The sequence below is a fragment of the Lolium rigidum genome, chromosome 1, assembly GCF_022539505.1.
Source record: "Lolium rigidum isolate FL_2022 chromosome 1, APGP_CSIRO_Lrig_0.1, whole genome shotgun sequence".
Lineage (NCBI taxonomy): Eukaryota > Viridiplantae > Streptophyta > Magnoliopsida > Poales > Poaceae > Lolium > Lolium rigidum.
Window position 1 is genome coordinate 360534402 of NC_061508.1, and position 23878 is coordinate 360558279.

Below are 23878 nucleotides of genomic sequence, written 5' to 3' on the forward strand. Positions count from 1 at the left end.
ATAATATGATGATTAATTACTCTGAATGGCACACGGAAAGAGCTCCACAAGGTAAGAAGGTAAATTCTGTTGAAGAATCCTCTTCTTTGAATGATAAAGTTGATGCAATTATGTCTATGCTTGCGAATGATAGGACTAATGTTGATCCTAATAATGTTCCATTAGCTTCATTGGTTGCTCAAGAAGAACATGTTGATGTAAATTTCATTAAAAATAATAATTTCAACAACAATGCTTATCGGAACAATTCTAGTAAAAACTATAGGCCATATCCTTATAATAATGGTAGGAATTCTTACAACAATAATAGGAATACACCCCCTGGACTTGAAGCCATGCTTAAAGAATTTATTAGTACACAAACTGCCTTTAACAAATCTGTTGAGGAAAAGCTCAATAAAATTGATATTCTTGTTTCTAGAGTTGATAGTCTTGCCTCCGATGTTGATCTTTTGAAATCGAAAGTTATGCCTAATAGGGATATTGAAAATAAAATTGTTACTACAGCAAATGCCATCCAAGTTAGAATTAATGAGAATATAAGATTAATGGCTGAACTGCGTGCTAGGTGGGATAGAGAAGAAAATGAAAAACTAGCTAATAAGGAAAATGTAGCTAAAGTTTGGACTATTACCACCACTAGCAATGCTAATGATTCATGTTGCTGCACCTCCTACTATCAATGGTAAAATAATTGGTGTTGGTAATGTTTCTACTCCTAGTGCAAAGCGCGCAAAATTACCTGAAACTGCTAAAACTCGCTGAAACCGCTTGTGATAAAACTCGCTGAAATTTTTTCCAACCTTGGGGATGATAATCCCATTGCTTTAGATTGTAATGATTTAGATTTTGATGATTGCCACATCTCTGAAGTTATAAAGTTCTTGCAAAAACTTGCTAAGAGTCCCAATGCTAGCGCTGTAAACTTGGCTTTCACAAAACATATTACAAATGCTCTCATAAAAGCTAGAGAAGAGAAACTAAAACTTGAAACTTCTATTCCTAGAAAGCTAGAGGATGGTTGGGAGCTCATCATTAAAATGAGAGTCAAAGATTTTGATTGTAATGCTTTATGTGATCTTGGTGCAAGTATTTCTGTTATGCCTAAAAAAGTCTATGATATGCTTGACTTGCCACCATTGAAAAATTGTTATTTGGATGTTAATCTCGCCGATAATGCTAAAAAGAAACCTTTGGGGAAAGTTGATAATGTTCATATTATGGTTAACAATAACCTTGTCCCCGTTGATTTTGTTGTCTTGGATATTGAATGCAATGCATCTTGCCCCATTATATTGGGAAGACCTTTTCTTCGAACCGTTGGTGCCACTATTGATATGAAGGAAGGTAATATTAAATATCAATTTCCTCTCAAGAAAGTTATGGAACACTTCCCTAGAAAGAGAATGAAGTTACCTTATGATTCTATTATTAGAACAAGTTATGATGTTGATGCTTCATCTTTCGATGTTACTTGAGTTACACTTTCTGCGCCTAGCTGAAAGGCGTTAAAGAAAAGCGCTTATGGGAGACAACCCATGTTTTTACTCCAGTATTTTTGTTTTATATTTGTGTCTTGGAAGTTTTTTACTACTGTAGCAACCTCTCCTTATCTTAGTTTTGAGTTTTGTTGTGCCAAGTAAAGTCTTTGATAGTAAAGTAAGTACTAGATTTGGATTACTGCGCAGTTCCAGATTTCTTTGCTGTCACGAATCTGGGTCTACCTCCCTGTAGGAAGCTCAGAAAATTAAGCCAATTTACGAGCATGATCCCCAGATATGTACGCAACTTTCATTCAATTTGAGAATTTTCGTTTGAGCAAGTCTGGTGGCCTAATAAAATCCATCTTTACGGACTGTTCTGTTTTGACAGATTCTGCCTTTTATTTTGCATTGCCTCCTTTGCTATGTTGGATGAATTTCTTTGATCCATTAATGTCCAAGTAGCTTTATGCAATGTCCGAAGTGTTAAGAATGATTGTGTCACCTCTGAACATGTGAATTTTTATTATGCACTAACCCTCTAATGAGTTGTTTCGAGTTTGGTGTGGAGGAAGTTTTCAAGGATCAAGAGAGGAGTATGATGCAATATGATCAAGGAGAGTGAAAGCTCTAAGCTTGGGGATGCCCCGGTGGTTCACCCCTGCATTTCTCCTATAAATGATGCTAGACTACCCTCTCAACCAGGCCATGTGAGAGGGGCACATTGATCTGGATCGTTCGTTTGCCCAGCAACAGTAATCTCAAGTCCCACTTTTCACCACAGCCGTTCGATCGATAAATATTTTTCTCACTTGTTCAGTTTCCGACTAAGTCAGTGACGCAAGGGGCCAGCTACGTGCGGGGCCCGATTGCCGGAGACTGCGACGCTGCTCGTTTCCTGTCACCTTTTTTCGCGTCCACGGTGAAACCCTAGATCGAGAAAAGCAAGCAGCCAATCCCCCGTCCTAGAGCCCAGCACCATTCTCGTCTCCTCTCCCCCGCGGTGAAAACCAGATCGAGTCGTGGTGCATCCTGCCGGCGGCCGCGCGGCTCGGGGATGGCGGGATTTGGCGCGGGTGAGACCAGAAGCAGCGACGACGCATCGGCCGGCTGCGGCGACGACACATCCGCGGCTCCGATTCCCCTGCCAGTGCGGCGGCGGGGAGCGCGCGTTGAGCGATGCCGGCCGCAGGCGACGCGCGCCGAGCTGGCGACGGCGATCTTCTGCGTGGCCCCAAGTTGCGGCGTCGAGTTTGGGTGTGGGGAGGCTGAGGAGTTGGTGCGGGCCGTCAGGGGAGAGCGCGGGGATGAACATGATGAGGGTGGGGGGTGAGTGGTGGGCGAGAGCGGCGGCCCGCCGGCTCAGAGGTCGAGCTCGCGCCGTCTCGCCCTCCTGGCCGGGCGCGCCGAGGCGGTCGGCCGCGCTTGAGGCGCGCTGGAGGAGGTCGGCCGCGTGGGGAGGCCACCGGGCGCGTCAGTGGGGTCCCGCTCCGGCCCGTCCGCATTCTTCTCGCCGTGGCGAGCTGCTCCTCCCTAAGTACGAGCGCTGAGATGACCTCCCCTTCAACCACGAGCCTGGCCTGTGCGGAGCGTCCTGGAGTGCGCCGAGTGCGGAGCCTGGCCATGGCTTTGTGCGCAGCCCCGAGTGCGGTGCTCCTTCCCGACCATGAGCAGCTAACCGCCTTCTCCGCCCTCCTCCCATCCACGAGTGGCCGTCAATCTGGAGCTACACACTGGTGAGCACTAGAAATCGTGACTCCATTTTGTGATCCCGTCCATCCCATCCATCCCTTTCTCTGAATAATTGTTTTTGCAGTTGAGGGCATTAGAGGGTTGTTAGTGTGATGTATGGATCTGGAGGTTGTTGATGTACTGCAAGAATGTAGATGCACTACTAAAAGATTTAGCAAAAGGATCTGTTCTAACACTTATTGATCTATTGGTGCAGGTTTGTCGTTTCTCTGTTGGTTTGCTTCCGTTGTGTTTTGGTTCTGCGTGCTGGCGTTTCATAGGTGTGCAGCCAAAGCTGCAATCATGGTAAGAGCTAGCCTAATTATATTCTCAAGACATCCTAAATTTTGGGCACCTAGCACTAGCTCATGCAATTGCTGAATTGTTTGCTCCCCTATTTTGGTCAGAGGTAGGTTATGCCAAATTTGTTTGTCTCAATTTATTTTTCATTTTTATCTTGTATTTGGTCAATAGCATGTTGTAGCACCTAACCTTTTTGAGTAAAAATGTGGAATCTGAGTGATATGCACAAACTAACTTTTATTCACTTCCATCTGCTTGTCAGACTGGAATTATTTTGCTTGGGAATTAGCAGAAGGGGACAACACGGGGCAAGGGGTCTGGTGTCAGCATTCATGTCCTGTTCTACCCCAACCCGGAGCATGGCGACGACGGTCTATTCTGTGGCGCTTTCTACCCCCCATCAGCCTTACTTCCAGGAGTAGCAGCTTGAGGTATGCCAGTTTACTCGACCTGTCAGCCGTGGAGATGACGAGGTCATGGCATATTTGTGACCTAAATAAAAATGTTGTTTGATCCTTGGTTAGTTTCATGGTTTTCAAAGCATTTATAAAAGCATCCATCTTAATTATTTTGGCACTGCCTTGCTTGATAGTGCTTAATAGTATGTATAATACGTAATGAGAAACATATTAGCCTGGTACAGTGTTTGGCCTGATTTGAATCAGGTATGATCGATAGTCATCATGGCTCTAACCTAAGAAAAATACCAATGGGCTTGATTTTGTGACTCGTAAAGTTAAATGATGCTTATACATGTTATACGGGTATGGTGTTTTGCTTTGTTAAGAGCTTCTCTGGTCAATAATACCACCATGTTTCTGTTGACCATATGCTTACATGAGGGCTGCCATGAAGCATCTCCATCTTGTACTCGTTCTGGTTGTAATTCTGAACTTTACTGCCTATAATATAATTTCTGTTGTGTTTTCATGGGTAGAGCAGGGCCAGAGTGCGTCACCGCCTTGACCAGATTTCGTCAACCTCCCTGTCAGCTTCCTACTGGAGATGCTTCACCAACTTAGAATCTTGCTATTATTTCTTGTATGGGTTCTTACGGTCGGGTGCCGAGCAACACACCCGAGCTGAAGAAAGACCTTGAGATTTTGCAGGTATGGTGGCATCTGGGTGAATAGTTTGCAGTGGTAGTACTTTTGTGTGAGGCTGCATTATGTAACCGTGGAAAACAGAAATATTTAATTGAGCATGTAGGAACAAGGTCCTAAATCCTGATGAGAAAGCATCAGCATTTTATTGGCGTGTACTAGGATGTAGAGCATATATACTCATGGATTTGTCTTCTGCTTGTGTGTTATTCTCGTAATAATAGCATGTTCCACCTGGACTAAATACAATTGTTTTCTTTACTTTGATCTCGGTAGCAGAGAAAATAGCAATTGAGGAAACATGAATGGTTTGGTGAACACTTAGTACCATCCATATTTTATTGTCAACATGTACAGTCTTTGGAGGCTTATATGATAGTACTACAATCTGGTCTAACTGTGTTAATTCTAAGAAGAACTGAATATTATCATATTGCTTATCAAATTGTATCCGTACATGCTCCATTTTTTTTCTTTAGATGCAAAAATGCCTTTATGTCCATGCAGTTTATATCATAGCTTACAAGCTTGTGAGCTGAATCTATTCAGCTCTAATGAGCACAAAGTGGCATGTGGTACTAATTTTATCTCTTCTAGATTTACCTGGATTGTGTCTCAATGCTTATGTGATAAAGTGGGTGATTTTCAGAATATAGGTTGGTTGCAGAATTGGCTTATTAAAGTTTATAAATTAAAGTCCATGACTCCCTGATTACTATAAGAATTAGATTTAGTTGAAATAACGGGATTGTGGCTCATTTAGAGATTTTGTTGCATCATCATTATTTGTCTGATGTTATGTGGTGGATTCATCTATCGTGTTGCATAGTCAGGCCTAATATTGGATGAATTCGATGATGCAGTGTGGAGGATGACCGACGAGCGCGACGGAGGCGGACGAGACAATGGCGGTGGCGGGTGAGAGGAGGCACCCGTTGAAGGGTGGCGATAGCCAGTCTTTGCACAAGGTCAGAGAAGAGCATCCCATTTTACGCAGCTGACCTCCTTCTCTCCCCGTGGGAGCATCATCGTCTCTATATTTTTACTGACTCCTCCTTCTGATTCCTTCCTCCCAAATTTTATTTCATTCCACAGATAGAGTTTGGATGTCCAGGAGATTCACCGAGAGCGACAACAACCACCATTGGCCTTCGTGGACTCCGTCGCTGCCCCAGGTTGCTCATCCTCTTCTCTCTTTTCCTGTTTATTCTCATGTACTCTGTCCAACTCCATATGCTATTTCTCAAATATGTGCACCCTCTCGTCAAGCTATGGAATCCTTCAAATAAATAACCACAGTATATGGTTCTCATCCTCCCTCAACTCAGGTTTGTCTTTTTTTTTGCATATTTTTTGATTTCAACATAAGCCATGCATTTAAATTCCCCACATCGTAATAGCGTAGCCCTTGAGTTCGCACAATATCTTGAAACTTTCAATTTTTTTTTTGCATCTGGATATGTGTTCTGCGATTCTTGTTGAACATGATCACGATGTTAAGAAACACCTACTCGTGTAATATAAAGAACTGAAGCTAACTGATAGATGGCTGAATTAAACACCTACTCGTGTACAGGTTACAGTTGCTGTATTGTAGTTACCTTCTTGGGCAGCTCTACCTCTGTCGTGAACTGTGATGGTTTTCCCTTGCTCCATTTGAGGTGAGAATGCTTCCATACAAGATACAACTACACGCTACATTTTATAATCAAGGGAGTTATAATGCTGCTGTTGTTTTTGTATATTTAAGTCAAACAATACGATGCCATAGTGTGATTTTTCTTTGGCATTACTATGTTTTTGAATTTCTTGGCAAGCTTACTTCCTTTCTTACAGATCAGGCAATATAGCTATTGTGTTTTTTTTTGCTTTGGCGTCAGAGTTATTTGTGGACACTATGCATTTGGGCTTATGCCATTAGCGGTTTTGGTTGATATATTGGTTTGCTTTCTTCATGGGTGTGGGGTTCCAGAGTTAGAGCAGAGAGTTCAGCAGTGGTAGCGAATTGCACAGATGCCTTCAATTTTCAACTCCCTTCTTCCATACATTTATTTAGCCAATTGGATTGCCTCCATTGAGGGGATACTTTATCTCCATAGGTATAGCTATTTTTTGTTTGTTTTGTCAGTATCATTTCGGGCTTCAGTTTGCTGAAAAAGATAATACAATGAGCAATTTTCTACCATGAGATTATAGCATTGATGTCATAACGAGCAGGATCTCTCTTGTTTACTATGAAGAATGCTCTACTTATATACTCGATTTCTTCGATTTTAGTGGTGGTATGCTTATCATTTCTCCTTATCATTTGAGGTTTCAGCAACGACGAGCATGGCCAAGCTAGACACCAAGGTGAGCTCCTCCTAGCCTTTCTCTCTCATTTTCGATTCTCTCTGCCCTCGATCTCATTTCTCCTGTCCCCTTTCTGTGGTGGTATGCTGAAATTTAATTAGTGCGGTCTTTTGGGAGACGCAAGCTGTAATCTTTCGACACTATCAGATATAAGAGTACCTGATAAGGTGATGGGTTTCTTCTCTTTTCTCTTAAAATTTGGGTGGTACATTTTTTTGTGGTAAATCTCCGTGAATATATAACTGAATAATTGAAGAAGCATTCAGAAGTTGTGAAATACAATATGAGTTATTTTGGGGTAAATCTGCATGCTAGAAAGTCCATGCCATATATTACTCCGTCCATTTCATTCAGCAAGTTCTTGCATCTCTTGCTTGCCATGGTACACAAGATGCCATTTGTTTTGAGTTAATATGTCTTAAATTAGAGTGGCTGGGAGCTTAGGAGATGCTAAAATCGAGCTTATTTGCCAAAAAAAGGATTACTTTTCTTATCTGCCTAAGAAAGAGTTTCATATAACTAACCTCTCTTGACACAACATTGACACGACTAACCTTAGTGTGTACTGAAGCAGGAAAGCATTTGCCCCTCTTTTACTTTAGAACGATATTCAGTGCTAATTTCGAGTGGAAGAAGTGGGAAAATTTCAGGTGCTTACTATCAAGGATTGTAAATATGTATGTATCTTAGAAAATATGGTTTCACATATTGCTGCTTGCTCTTCCATTTCATTGTTTTATTTCTTCCTTGATCTGAAGCGAGGAGGACAGATATGTTGATCTGCTCTGATGGTGGAGGCCGGCGCTGGCTTGGGGTTTCACGATCATGATGGTCATCCTTTCTGCCTTTTAGCAGCACTGCATGGCGTCGACAGTGTGCTGGAGAAGCTTCAGCAGCAACCCTGAAGTAGCCTGTGTGTAATTTCTCATGTTCTCTGCATGTTTTGTGTCAGATTTCATTTCCTTTTTGTTTTCAAGGTCATTCACATCCCTATTAATTAGTTACTGATGAAGATATATTTTATTATGTCTCTTTATGATTTCTTCGCAAACTGCTTAGTTTTACACATCCAGTTGTACTATTTTGTTATGTCCTCTTCAGGTTCATGTGCATGTACTCTTCAGTTTTACACATTGACCGTTTTCTGCAGGTTCATATGCACAATCGATGGTGCGCTCACGGCATGGCAACCATGGTCTACGGGTTGGAGCAGTGGTACCAGCCACATGGCGTCCAAGGCGCTGCTCGTGGTGGTGGAACCTCAGGTGGTGATCATAAGAGAGTAGAAGGAGAGGTGTGTATGTGTGTGTGGCCGCGAGGCGTTCAATTCATATTTCATGCTATTTTCATTTCTTGCTTCAAATTTATCACCCTGCCAGGCAAATTAGCATGGCCAGAAAAACTAAAATGATTCAGTTGGGACTTGGCTACCAAAGCTACTGCCCTCAGTTTCCTCCGAAAACGTGAAATGCTAAAATTTACATGTTGAACTTGGCTGCCAAAGCTACCGACCTCTGTTTCCTCTCAATTTCCTCATTAAACTCGGCCTCTGAATTGCAGCCTATATAATGCTGATGAGGTTTATTGGTATATCCTTCCACATACATGAATAATATACTCTCACTTCACATGTAAGCATCTACCTTTTGCAGTATGGTGCCAAACATGGAGGAGCCCCTTGTTGGGGGCAACGTTGAGAATATATAGGGACAGGAGATAGGTTGGTACTGATTGAGGTCAAGAAGAAGTTGTACTCGTGTCCGGGCATCTCGCTGTTGGATTTCATGAATTATTATAGATGTATGAGTAGAAGAAATTCAAAAGGGAAGCATAGTTGAAGAATGCTGATGATAATGAGCGCTCATTGTGGTCGATGTGAACACCGAAAAGATGGGATGCATTCAGGTAAAAGTATGGGTACCTTTCGGTATGCTGTGATCGGTGTTCAGTCCTAGCTGTTTTTTTTTTGCTTGGCTCGTGTAGGAAATGGGGTTGAAGATATTCCGTCTGCTGTCACATTCAATGTCATCGCAAATTATACATCACCAAGCATAATCTCGAATGGTATAGGAAATGGATCTATTGTTGAGCCGGTTGATTCTTTTTCCTGGATATGTTTCCCCTTTTCTTCATAAATATCAATAACTATCAATAGAAACCCATAAATAGATATTAAGTACTCTTATAAGGCACACTTATTTATATTTTTCATGAGACCAATCTTTACAATTTTGCGTATATTAGCAGCTAAAGTTTAATTTTGGCAAGTTTGATTACACACATTGAAATGGTTGTAATGGGACAATAATATGTTTTTTTGCCACCCTCACTGTAATGGGACATTAGTAACGTCATAATTCTTAAGAAAAATATCATATGGATGCTGGCTGGCTGTCTCACATGATTACCGAGAAAGAGATCATAGGGACCCCACTTTTTTTATGTTTTTACTGCCAAAGATAATCAAATAATGCAATGTTGAAAACAGTAGCAGCATACATCTTTCCCATGAAAGAAAAGGCTACACAATGTTGAAAACAAACCATGGAACCAATCAAGGGATCAGATTAAGAGGTTAATTTAGCTACCTGGTGCGTACCAATATACTTTCTTATAGTTAGTATTCCTTCAGAGCTGGAACTATACTTATGTCACTGAACACTACGATTGTACTGCTATCTTTCGCAACGGAAAGGCACAGATGTGGTTAGCTGCAGCCTCAAGCCCCACTGGACAGGGTACAACACAAAACAAACTAAAATGAAGATAGATACCAAGTTACATGATACTAGCACCCAATATGATATGAACTAACTTTAACTTTTATTATGGTTGACGTGTTGGGTCAATTCCTTGATGATATTAGGATTTTATGTATTTAAGGTGTCCATATTCCAAAGCATTCAATCATTTTACCGTCTTTATATACGCTTGTAGCTTTTGCTTCCTTTTTACTGTGATTTTTTTTGTCTTACTGAGATTACAGTGGAGCATATTGCCCTCACAATCTTCAGAAAAAAATGCTCTCCGGTTTACTGCCACCAAAGATCATTGTCTCCTTAAGAATTTGGACCTGTTATTTTTTTTGCCATGGAAGCTGAACTTCTTCTGTTTGGCATTTCAATAGTTTTCTGTCATGTTTTATTAGTTCGACATGATTTCGTTAAATGATACATTTTTTCCTTTATGTACATTGAATACTTGGAGTGGTATGCCAAGCATGATATCTGGCTTTTTCAATAGTATACTCTCGCAGATTTTTTTTAGTTGGTCATGATTTTTTAGCTATTGTCCTTTCTTTGACCACCACCCATCTTCAGGTGCAAGTGGAGCTGCGGTGAGATGGCTGATCCAAAAATGGAGGGGTTGTGCCCTGCAAAATTTCAATATTGTTTCACTGACGTGATCGCCTTGTGTCTAGGTAGATGATGTTTTGTTTCCCTCCCCAGAATCTTTGTTCTTCATTGGTGATCATCATTTGTTCACTTGCATCTGCAAGGTATCCACTGCATGGTCTCGTTAGGAAGGGAAGTAGACTGGGGTTCACTTTTATCTGATTTAGTACTCCACTGCAAGGTCTCGGTCAACCCACAGTAACAATAAAACAACATGAGCAACTTAGTAACTTTGTCTTGCTAAATGGAAGTTGTTAATGCTAAAGTTCGTCAAAAGACTTCTGGGAATACTGGTCTGGACAAACTCTGTAGTTCCCATATTATTGTTAACTCTTTGTTTCATTATGTGCTACCCTTTTTATGTTGTACTTCTAAAAATGCCAAGATTTCTTTGTAATGCCCATCGTAAAAATACTTAGCATTGTTTATGTCAGATTGCACTGTATGGCCTTTTTTAGGGCCGTATGCCCTTCACACTTTTGTTTCTGTGGTATGCCTCACTCCAATTATTGGTGTCATCTTTCCTCCTGAACTCACTATTTTCCTATTTGTAGGTGCTTCGGTAAGGTTGCTGGCTGCTGATCTCGAAGTGTTTTTGTTCTGGGTACTTGTATGATTGAGGAAGAGTGTGTTATTCCTAAATGTGCTATTGCAGATCCAAGGTGAGATTATCATATTTTCTATATTCAATCTCAGGCGAAGATTCATCTCCCGTTCATTAACATTCACTTCATTGATCTGTGGCACTGGCCATCCTCTGAACATTTAACTTGCTTTGCTGCTAACTATGATTTCCTACATCTGTGCATTTAGGTTGCAATAGTATACGCGCCGGTCCATTTCGTTGTGGAAGTTATTCTGCTATTCAGATAGGTGTTATTGGTGCTTGATAATGTACAATTAACCGTGTTGATGTTATGCTTATGTGAAGATTGTTTTCTATTTGGTATCGACAAAAAACATTTAGTCCTTTAGGGTTGCTTCCTACTGGTTATCAATAGGAAATCAACAGGAAAAGTAAGTCCTTTGATGTTAGACATTTTGTTGTGTTTGGTTCAAAAACATTAGTATGCTTGCCCAGGTCAACTATCTGGTTGACCAGGTCCAGGTCCAATGTCTCCGATTAGTAACCATCTATCGATAGCTAGGATTCTGATGTTCAATTGCTTATATGATGTACTCTTGCTCTTAACATGTTTCTAGCATCCATTTATTTTAGTATTATGTAAATTAGAATGGAACAATGTCAATTCTTATGGTTACCAGAAAGTGCTTTCATGCTCAAATAACTAAAAGCTGATTCCGGTCTTGGGCCTGTGGACAACACATTATTCTACATATAGGCATGGGGTTTGCATTTGCTGCTGGAACCACAGATGACCCTGGAGCTTTTGATTTCAAACAACCAGGTGACAAGATTTACTTGGACTTTTCTGTATGTTTGACATGGATGCTTACCATCCAGGAACATCAGTAGATATTAAGGGGTACAGAAGCATTGTATGCGCTGACCAAAAAAAGAAGGTGTTCCTTCCGTTATTATCGTGTATGTAGCACCAACGTTCTATGAAACCACGATAGTATCACTTAAGTTATGTAATATATTTGTGAAAATATTCATATGATGGTTACAGTATTGTCTCCCTTATGCGTTTGCACCAAAATACCATCCTATATGTTAGCATCTATTAGCATGTTATTAATACTTTTTTGTTCCCACTGATTTAGGCATTTCTCTCATGTATTAATTCTGCCATTTGCGCGATAGCGCAACGGGTCATCTAGTATTCTAAGAAGACTCAAGCGTCTAAGCTTGGGGATGCCCAAGGCATCCCCTTCTTCATCGACAACATTATCAGGTTCCTCCCCTGAAACTATATTTTTATTCCGTCACATCTTATGTACTTTGCTTGGAGCGTCGGTTTGTTTTTGTTTTTTGTTTTGTTTGAATAAAATGGATCCTAGCATTCACTTTATGGGAGAGAGACACGCTCCGCTGTAGCATATGGACAAATATGTCCTTAGGCTCTACTCATAGTATTCATGGCGAAGTTTCTTCTTCGTTAAATTGTTATATGGTTGGAATTGGAAAATGCTACATGTAGTAACTCTAAAATGTCTTGGATAATTTGATACTTGGCAATTGTTGTGCTCATGTTTAAGCTCTTGCATCATATACTTTGCACCCATTAATGAAGAAATACTTAGAGCTTGCTAATTTGGATTGCATATTTGGTTTCTCTAGAGTCTAGATAACATCTAGTATTGAGTTTTGAACAACAAGGAAGACGGTATGGAGTCTTATAATGTTTACAATATGTCTTTTATGTGAGTTTTTCTGTACCGTTCATCCTTGTGTTTGTTTCAAATAACCTTGCTAGCCTAAACCTTGTATCGAGAGGGAATACTTCTCATGCATCCAAAATACTTGAGCCAACCACTATGCCATTTGTGTCCACCATACCTACCTACTACATGGTATTTATCCGCCATTCCAAAGTAAATTGCTTGAGTGCTACCTTTAAAAATTCCATCATTCACCTTTGCAATATATAGCTCATGGGACAAATAGCTTAAAAACTATTGTGGTATTGAATATGTACTTATGCACTTTATCTCTTATTAAGTTGCTTGTTGTGCGATAACCATGCTTCTGGGGACGCCATCAACTATTCTTTGTTGGATATCATGTGAGTTGCTATGCATGTCCGTCTTGTCTGAAGTAAGAGAGATCTACCACCTTTAGGCCTTGTTTATTTATCTGGTATTTTTGGGTTTGGGAGGGTAAAATACCGGTCCACGACCGAATCCCGAAAGTTACCCGATGGGCTGTTTACTTCTCTGGTTTTTTTGTGTAACATCCCGGCCCATCCCGGATCATCCCAACCCGGTAAGCTTCGACCTCCGGTTTTCTCACCCACGAGGTTGACCCCGTGTATTTGGTCGTGAAAAGGGGAGACGTGAGACGGAGGCGACGCGACGGAGGCGACCGGCGGCGGGGAAAGGCGACGGCGGCGTGGACTGAACGAGCGAACCAGAACGGCGACGACGAGATCCTGCTCCGGCGATTGGTCCCCTGTAAGTCCTAGCGCCTCCTCCCCTTTTCCCTGCTCCGTAGCTAGGGTTTCTTGGTGTCGCCGTCGTCCTCGACGGAGCTCGGGAGCTCGCCGTCGCCTCCCTCGAGATGGTAACCTCCGCCACTGGTGAGTCCGTGCCAGATCTCGTCCGTGCGCGCAGACATGACGGCATCAGCGACTATGCAGTTACAGGCGTCGTTGTGAGTGTGCAGTTCGTTTCTTCCAAGAGGGGCGGAGAAGCTAGTGTATACTGGATGTCAGTAGCCAGTAGTTGCAGGGCCGGCCGATGTACAATGGATCCTTGTGGTGATTTCCAGTGAGAACTAGTAGTACATCTTATTCGCTGAAACCAATCAAAGAACAGTAAAGCCAGTAGTTGCAGGGGCGGATAAGCTAGTGTACCTGTACATGTTTTAGCTAATCAACTTGTAGTTTGAACTTTGTAGAGACATGTATAAGCGTGGATGTTGTTATTGGAAGTTATTATATAGATTTCATTGTATGGCCGAGAGCTTTTGCATCTCCTGTAGAGTTAAATTTAATGGATACCTGAAATTTACTAGGTATGGCACAAAAACTGTTGAGTTAAATTGGTCTGGATTGCCAAATGGTATTCCAAATAGGATGTTAGCTCCTGCTGCTACTTATCTGACAGTAATTTGATGCCTGCATACTTGAGTTCAAAATAGGTAGAGAGACCAATTTATTCTGCCTTGTTGTTGCTAGTTGTGGTTTATTTTATTTAGCTGCTTGCACTTTATTTGTAAGACGAAGTGATTACTCCGTATTCGAAAATGGCATGGTGTGGATCGCCAAGTGGTATTCCCTGATAGAATCTTAGCTCCATCCATGCCTACTTAAATAGCTTCTACTACTTTTACTTTGATTTTTCACATCTGATATGTGCAAACTTACAGCATGTATCATTCACTGTGCTTTTCAGTTTTGCCTTTAGTTGCTCATGTAGTATGTCGAGTAGAGTTTGTTGGTGCAAGGAATTGTAAGCAGTATCTGGATTCCACTGCATGGAACTCATCGGTGGGATAATGCACATGTAGTAGTACCCTCTCATCAACCAAAAGTAAATAAAACTAGTGTGCATCATACTCTTACTCCTTGTCTCCATGTACTCTGGATTCCAGGTTAGTCGACACTTCATGGGTTTTCAGGTTTAGTAAGCCCTAGTTTGGGAATTTGGTGTTGATTGCAGTTTTGTGCATACGAGAGAACTCTGTCCGTTGCGGTTGCCTTTGCTCTCAGTATGTCTACAGCGTTGCCTTTGCTCTCAGTATGTCTACAGTGTACTTCCTCTGTCTTTTTAAAACTGAATTTCTTATATGCATTCTGCTAGAAAAAAAGTATCTGTCAGTCATTCTCTTTCAGATATACTTTAGAACACGGTAACTAGGCATAATGCTCAAAGTTTTTGCTGTATAAATAAGATTTTGAAAGCATGGTTGATGTTATTAAGATTTTGAAAGTTTTTGCTAGCATGCTATCTCGGTGTTCTTGTCCTTGAACTGTTAGTAATTATCATGGTGTCCTGGTGGGCTTTGTGTTTTACTTTAATTTCCAGCTGAAGTACAGAATGAAGGAGCTCCTAACTTTTATGTATTGTCTCTTATATAACAGGTTGATCTTGATGAAAACATTTGGAAGGATATGAACAACGAATGACCCACCAACTGCTTTTAGAACTGGCATTTGAGAGCAGCATAATTTATTTATTTTTGCCACCGAATAGAATATTCCATGAGATCGAATTGATGATCCGTTTTTTTTTGTATTACCATGCAACGTTTCATAAACATTCTTGTATATTTATTGCAAATATATGATTTTTATTTGAGTGACTTTGTCCAGAATCATCTTGCGGGTGTAAAGTTTCTATTTTTTTATCACTAGATCTCAATCCTCTTCCATCCCCTCCCATCCCCAAAATCAAAGTAACTAGAAGCTGTGGGGGAGGGTGTGGGGAAATGAGGGAAAATTACGGGGAAAATGGGGATCGGGTGAAAGGGGGGTTTTCACCAAATCCCCTCTCATCCCCAAACCCCTAGGGGATGGAAATACCCTAGGAGTAAACAAGGCCTTATGGTTGGAGCATGCATATTGTTAGAGAAGAACTTTGGGCCGCTAACTAAAGCCATGATTCATGGTGGAAGTTTCAGTTTGGACATATATCCTCAATCTCATATGAGAATAATAATTGTTGCCACATGCTTATGCATTAAAGAGGAGTCCATTATCCGTTGTCCATGTTGTCCCGGTATGGATGTCTAAGTTGAGAATAATCAAAAGCGAGAAATCCAAAATGCGAGCTTTCTCCTTAGACCTTTGTACAGGGCGGCATGGAGGTACCCCATTGTGACACTTGGTTAAAACATGTGCATTGCAAAGATCCGGTAGTCCAAGTTAATTAGGACAAGGTGCGGGCACTATTAGTATACTATGCATGAGGCTTGCAACTTGTAAGATATAATGTACATAACTCATATGCTTTATTACTACCGTTGACAAAATTGTTTCATGTTTTCAAAATAAAAGCTCTAGCACAAATATAGCAATCAATGCTTTCCTCTTTGAAGGACCATTCTCTTTACTTTTATGTTGAGTCGAGTTCACCTATCTCTCTCCACCTCAAGAAGCAAACACTTGTGTGAACTGTGCATTGATTCCTACATACTTGCATATTGTACTTGTTATATTACTCTATGTTGACAATTATCCATGAGATATACATGTTACAAGTTGAAAGCAACCGCTGAAACTTAATCTTCCTTTGTGTTGCTTCAATACCTTTACTTTGATTTATTGCTTTATGAGTTAACTCTTATGCAAGACTTATTGATGCTTGTCTTGAAGTACTATTCATGAAAAGTCTTTGCTTTATGATTCACTTGTTTACTCATGTCATTACCATTGTTTTGATCGCTGCATTCACTACATATGTTTACAAATAGTATGATCAAGGTTATGATGGCATATCACTTCGTAAATTATCTTTGTTATCGTTTTACCTGCTCGGGACGAGCGAACTAAGCTTGGGGATGCTTGATACGTCTCCGACGTATCGATAATTTCTTATGTTCTATGCCATATTATTGATGATACCTACATGTTTTATGCACACTTTATGTCATATTCGTGCATTTTCTAGAACTAACCTATTAACAAGATGCCGAAGTGCCAGCTCTCGTTTTCCGCTGTTTTTGGTTTCGTAAATCCTAGTAACGAAATATTCTCGGAATTGGACGAAACGAAGACCCGTGGGCCTATTTTGCCACGAACCTTCCGGAAGACCGAAGAGCATACGAAGTGGGGCCACGAGATGGCGACACCACATGGCGGCGCGGCCAAGGGGGGCCGCGCCGCCCTATGGTGTGGGCCCTCGTCGGCCCCCGACTCTGCCCTTCCGCCTACTTAAAGCCTCCGTCGCGAAACCCCTGATGCGAAAAACCACGATACGGAAAACCTTACTGAGACGCCGCCGCCGTCGATCCCATCTCGGGGGATTCTGGAGATCTCCTCCGGCACCCTGCCGGAGAGGGGATTCATCTCCCGGAGGACTCTACACCGCCATGGTCGCCTCCGGAGTGATGAGTGAGTAGTTCACCCCTGGACTATGGGTCCATAGCAGTAGCTAGATGGTTGTCTTATCCTCATTGTGCTTCATTGTCGGATCTTGTGAGCTGCCTAACATGATCAAGATCATCTATCTGTAATACTCTATTTTGTGTTTGTCGGGATCCGATGGATAGAGAATACCATGTTATGTTAATTATCAAGTTATTTCATATGTGTTGTTTATGATCTTGCATGCTCTCCGTTATTAGTAGAGGCTCTGGCCAAGTTGATGCTAGTAACTCCAAGAGGGAGTATTTATGCTCGATAGTGGGTTCATGCTCGCATTGACACCTGGGGAGTGACGAAACCCCTAAGGTTGTGTTGTGCTTGTTGCCACTAGGGATAAAACATTGATGCTATGTTCGAGGATGTAGTTATTGATTACATTACGCACCATACTTAATGCAATTGTCTCGTTGCTTTGCAACTTAATACCGGAAGGGGTTCGGACGATAACCCGAAGGTGGACTTTTTAGGCATAGATGCAGTTGGATGGCGGTCTATGTACTTTGTCGTAATGCCCAATTAAATCTCACTATACTTATCATGACATGTATGTGCATTGTTATGCCCTCTCTATTTGTCAATTGCCCGACTGTAATTTGTTCACCCAACATGCCTTTATCTTATGGGAGAGACACCTCTAGTGAACTGTGGACCCCGGTCCATTCTTTTAATACTGAAATACAAATCTGTCTGCAATACTTGTTTTACTCGTTTTCTCTGCAAACAATCATCTTCCACACAATACGGTTAATCCTTTGTTACAGCAAGCCGGTGAGATTGACAACCTCACCTGTTTCGTTGGGGCAAAGTACTTTGGTTGTGTTGTGCAGGTTCCACGTTGGCGCCGGAATCTCTGGTGTTGCGCCGCACTACATCCCGCCGCCATCAACCTTCAACGTGCTTCTTGACTCCTACTGGTTCGATTAAACCTTGGTTTCTTACTTAGGGAAACTTGCCGCTGTGCGCATCACACCTTCCTCTTGGGGTTCCCAACGGACGTGTCAACTACACGCATCAATAGCCACTGGAGCAAGTCCAGTAGCTTAAGTAAGCAACAGCATAGTGATGTTTGAGCATCAACATCACAAGATAATGGAATCATTTAGTCACAGTATTAACCAGTAAGCTATCACTGATAATTGAATTGATCAAATGGATCAATTATAGCAAGCCAAGTTACACAGAGAGGTTAGCCAACAAGCAAGGAATGATCCAATGGATCATTGGCTTGCATAGGAAGCACATAAGCATTTCCCAAGCACCACTGGCACTCACAAGTGTCACTGATGAACCACAACACACCTAGACAAGTAAGTGTAACATGCCAGTAAGCACAAGCAAGCCCATAAGCAAGTACTGCATGGATAGCAAGTTCATAAGCAAGCACAACAGAGCATAGCCAAATTAGAGCAGGCTAAGAGCAACAGTTAAGCAAACAGAGCATGTACAGCAAGCAAGGCAACACTGGCCAGTACCAGAAATTGGTGATTTGGCCATGAGCTTGCAGCAAAGGGAAGCATAGGAGGATTAAGCAACCATGGCAGAGTTCTGTGTGATCACGGGATCACCGAGAAGCAACGAGCATAAGGAAGAAGAAGCACAGTAGCTTGGAGAGGCGCACAGGCATGGAGAGGAGAAGGAGATGGAGAGGATCACTTACATGCGCCTGGTGGCAGAGGCTATGGCATGGCGAGGCAGTGCTCGTGCGGCCATAGCAGCTGCAAAGCCAGGGAAGGCGCCGGCGTTACGCCGACGAACACCACCACAACAGCACGGCACGAGAGACGACGGCACGTGTACGCAAGCGAGCACCCGCGCCAGGTCGGTCTCGGAGGCGCACACGTCGACGGTGAGGGCGAGAGCTCGTCGGAGATCACCCAGTCGCCCAAGGCGATTCTCCACGAGATCCGGAGAGGAGGCGATTCGCCGGGAGAGGAAGCAATCGAGGAAACCACGCGGACAGATCGATAGATCGTCTCGCGGCGGTCCAGATCAGGTAGGTGGCGAGGTCAGGGAAGCACGGCGATGGCCGGAGCGAGGCGGCGGCCATGGCGGCGACGCCATCGCCAGGGCGTCGCGAGAGAGATACATAACAATCACACACATAAAGAATAGTAGTGGAATAATATGTAAAGAACAGTTGTCAATTTTTAAGTTCTACATGATATGGTTGATGATTACTTATATTATACTTCAAAAGAATAACTTTTGAAGAACATGTTGTTTAAGAAATAATGAGTATTTCAAAGAAGGATAGGGCTTCTAAGGTTTGATTGACATTTGTACTTCAAAAGAATAACTTTTGAAGAACGAAGTTAAAATAAGAATATGAACTACTTTAAATAGGAGCTAAGTGCTATTAGGGTTTACTAATAGGACTGGTTGGTGTTTAAGTAGAAGTGATCTACATGTAGCAAGTATTAGTAGGTTTATTACTATGGTTTCTCCTAAGCATCATATTCAAAGGATGGTTATCAAGGTGTTGCTATGAGTTAGGGTTTACTATGACTTCATATTTTCTTTACCAAATAATCTCTAATAGTTTCTAAGCTAAGTGGTTTATCATTTCCTAAGTAGGTTTAGTTGGATAGGAACATGTGATGTGATTTACTACACAAAGTTGATACTAGGGTTTATCATTATGGTTCTACTAGGGTTTAATGATTGAGGTTGATCTTAATGGTATGGTATATAGGAGTGGTGATCAATGGTACTAATTCAATTAACAAGTTAGGGTTTCTACCTAGGTGGCACTAGTGGATCATATATGTTTTACTAAAAGTAAAGACATAAAATGATGATCACAAGTGAATTGGTTTTATGTTGATGGATCATGATTATGCATTCATGGGTTACTTATTAAGATTCTACAAGTAAAGTTGAAGTGGCTATGATCACATGGGCTAAACCCCTAGGGTTTTAGGATTGCAACTATTAAGGCTGAACACATAAAATAATGGGTTCAAGGTCTTGCTTATATTAGAACTAGGGTTTCTAAATTATGGTACAACTCTTAAAATTATAATTGACAATAGAGATGTGGTCACTAATTATTTTGAAACAAATTAATAATGGTTTTAGCATTTTATTAATTTTCACAAGAATTAATAATTAGGGTAACTCCTATTTAGGTTTAATTCAAAACTAGGGTTTAACAATTGTTATTAGGTTTTAAAATATGTAACTTATTAACTAAAGATGTTCAAGTAAACCAGTTTTGAATTACCAAGATAATATTGGCTTTTAATATTTTCTTGAGTTATTATTATTTAAAGAAAATAAAAATAGTAATTTGCAAATTAGGGTTTATGAATTACCACTAATAATTAAATTAATGCAAATATGGTAAATAAATTAATCTTAACATTTTACTTAGTTACTGAATAGTTAAAATTTAATTTTGGAACTTCACTAATTATTGAATTCAAATTGTATTTTAAATAAATGAAAAGGCATAATTAATGAAGTTAAAAATAAATGGATTTTTATTTTGACACACATTTTTGTTTTATATTTTATTTGGATAGAGTTTATTTTCGTGAGCATTTTGATATATTATTTATATTTTTCTGAGTTGAAATGAAATTTCTATGATTTTACAAAGTTTCAACTATTTACTAGTTTTTTAAATTAAACAACAAATGCTAATTGTACCGAGACAGATCTAGCCCTAGACACTGACTGGTGGGGCTTGTCTCCACGTCGGCTGCCACGCAAGCATAGACCGGTCAAAGTTGACCAGGACCTTTGACTTCACCGGCGGTTAAACGCCGGCGGTCAGCACCTGGTGGCGCCGCCGATTTACGGCCATCCGGGATACGCGATTAGGGTTTTCGGAACCTCCTCGACATGCTGAGGCTAGTGGTGGTGATGGTTTCATGAGGGGATCACCGGAACCATGTCGGAAAACATGTCCCGCGGCGGTGCTCTCCGGCGAACTATCGATCGAAGGCTACAGAGGGTTCTAGGAAGCGAGATCTAGCTCTACAGAGGCGTATGCTCACCACGAACATGATGGCGTGGTCGGCTCCGGCGATGGTCGACGGAGACGACGGTGATTGGCGATCTCCCGACGAACTGCTGCGGAAGGGAACGTCGAAATTGAGCCGATTCCCTGCTCCCCTTGATGCTCTGCTCCTCCAGGGTGCTCCTTGAGTCCAGGCGCTCCTCCTGGACCACGCGCCGGAGGCTGGGGTGGCCTCCTCCGTCGGCTTCGTCTTCGACTCCGGCGACAGAGAGTGGATGCGTGTGAGAGATAGAAGGTGTTTGAGCAGGAATGGAGTGGCGGAGGTGAACAAGGCGTGCACGACGATGCTCTCCACCTATTTATAGGCCAAGGGAAGCTCTGTGGCCTCGACACGGTGACGGCCATGGTCGGAGAGGTGGCGGTCTCTGGAAGCTTCTATCTGGCACGGATCTTCTCGTCCGCGGATAAGCTCGGACGCGAAAGAGGTTGGGCGTGATTCTGAGTTCTTCTGCGGCGTCCGGGGCGTGCTTATCGTCGACGAGCTCGACGTCTACTGGCGATGCCGCGCTGTCGACGCCGGGGAATAAGAAGAAAGGAACGTCTGGCTTCGCACGATTTTTGACGCAACCGAAACGGTATTTGGCTTTGGGCTGGGCTGCTTGTGGGCTTCGACGTGGACTGCTACTGGGCTGCGATGGCCTGCCAGGTATGCTCCTCTCTCTCTCTATTTTTCTGTTTTCTTTTCTATTTTCTGTTTTTATATTCTGGTTTGTATTTGCTTTTTGAATTCAAATTGATTTCTAGTTTGTTTTGCAGGTTCTAAAATACTTGAATATCAATATCACTTCATGATAATACTCACTGCATAGTTCTTTTATTTAAACAACTATTTAATAGATGATTAACTTGGTGTTCTTGTGAAGTGCATTTTAATTTGAAAATGGATATGGTTTAAATGTTTATCTCTATTCCTTTTTATTAAGGAACAAAATTTGTCTAAATTATTTAAAATTTAGATCATGTGAATGGTGAAAACATTATTAGGCCAAACTAGTGTGCTTAACAATATTGATTGTTTTCATGCATTTATTATGGCTAGTATTTAAAGTAAATGGTAATAAGGATGGATTGGATCATGATTTTATGTGGAGAATTATTCCTAAGGTTTTAAGAAGATGGTTAAGAAAGTTCTATAATCACTAATCTGGTTTTAGTAAACTTTAGCTTGAACTAATTAAGATGGATCCTATGTTTATAATTAGCAATGCATTTGCTAATGATGGTTTAATTTATAGAACACTACTTCATTTGGTCTACTAGGATGGAAAGGTAGGGTTTAATATTTTATGTGAACTGATTCCTAGGTGAAAGGTTTATAGTTTTGGTGATGCTTCACTAATTGAAGTATAAAATAGGCATGAGGCATGGCAGGGTTTAACTACTAGTGAATGGCCCCACTCGTCAGTCGCAGTAGCTAGGGTGTGAACCGGTACATCTAGTATTTAGGTTTATTTCAAATTCCAGAAACCACATGAACACAACTACCCAGTACATGATCTAGAGTTAGCGGCAGTTGTGTATGCTCTGAAGAGTTGGAGGCAATTTTTATACGGATCCAAATGTGAGTTATACACCGATCACAAAAGTTTGAAATATTTCTTCACTCAGAAGGAATTAAACATGAGGCAGAAGAGATGGTTAGAGTTGATTAAGGATTACGACCTTAAGATCAACTATACACCAGGCAAAGCTAATGTAGTAGCAGATGCCCTAAGTAGGAAGAGTACGGAGAATCAACCTACGGAATGGGAGATTCCAAAGGAACTTCGGAAAGAGCTAGAGGAGGCTCAGCTTCTGTGCACAAGATCTGTATCTGGATGATTTCTATCTTAGTAGCTTCTAGACTGACAGTGATCCTTGGTGAAACAACAACAACCAAAGCAAGCCAGGCTTGTGTGTCATTGCAAGAACAGAAGTAGAGTTCATATAAAAGGGGCACAAACCCTAGAACCAGTGCACAGTCGACCAGATAAGATCACCAGGTAAGGGTGAAGCAAGAACAAGCACCGGGAAGGGAACTACGAACGCGGCAGGAAATGAACTCCACGAAGTTCTGTTCAACCTGTGAAGACTGACGGGCATAGTTTTCAGAATAAAATAAACCTTTTGAAGAAATGTTTATGAAAACTTGCATTGGCCTATGACTTTCCTGGTCTATGGCTGTAGTTAGTGCATGATACACCTATTTCCTAATATGAACTTGCCGAGTACGCTCGTACTCATTCTATCCCATTTGAACCCCCTTCTTAGATCAAGGCACCGAAGGAGAAACTACCGTGGAACTCGAAGACAAAGGAGTCAACTGCAATAAGATGAAGAATCCAATCAAAGAAGTCAATGGAGTCAACTTCGCATCGGCTAGAGTGGAAACTTAGACTAGTAATAGAAGGGAACCTTTCCCTAATCATAGCACCTAAGTAGCTAGATTTCTATAGCAAGCCAAGTAGCTCTTGAACTTGAGTTAGCAATAAGATAGACTACGAGTCGTTCTTCTGGAGCTTTATTTGAAGTTTTACCTCACTGTAAAGTAGGAGGTTGTGTTGATCTTATGTAAATAGCTCGTGTGCACTTCTATAGACATACCTTGGACTCGCATATGTTTCTGTTGTACCACTCTGAGAGATGTAATATGAGTGGAACGGTGTTTCACTTGTGTTATGTCAACGACTTGTGTACTACACCATGCAGTGGTACGCTGGGTCACCACAGCCTATTTTGAGTCTATCCCGGATCACCTCGATGACTTCTTGTCTCTCCTTGATGTAGTCCGGTGTAA

The 23878-nt window shown here is 41.5% G+C and overlaps 2 long non-coding RNA genes across 29 annotated transcripts; both read left to right on the plus strand.

Moving 5' to 3' along the window:
• The first annotated feature begins 2952 nt into the window (after positions 1-2952).
• Positions 2953-12006, plus strand: LOC124702884. 28 transcript variants are annotated; one of them, XR_007002782.1, is made up of 16 exons: positions 2956-3217; positions 3430-3518; positions 3778-3946; positions 4453-4624; positions 5448-5586; positions 5714-5793; positions 5888-5946; positions 6195-6279; positions 6896-6970; positions 7072-7647; positions 7729-7887; positions 8121-8264; positions 8623-8875; positions 10291-10391; positions 10920-11027; positions 11709-12006. It is a non-coding gene; the product is annotated as an uncharacterized LOC124702884 (long non-coding RNA). The 28 variants fall into 28 exon arrangements; XR_007002776.1 differs by having other exon boundaries at positions 7729-7883; XR_007002816.1 differs by having other exon boundaries at positions 7072-7137; positions 7542-7647; positions 7729-8264.
• Positions 12007-13349: 1343 nt separating this feature from the next.
• Positions 13350-15291, plus strand: LOC124684725. The gene is made up of 2 exons (XR_006997132.1): positions 13350-13443; positions 15075-15291. It is a non-coding gene; the product is annotated as an uncharacterized LOC124684725 (long non-coding RNA).
• Positions 15292-23878: the final 8587 nt, after the last annotated feature.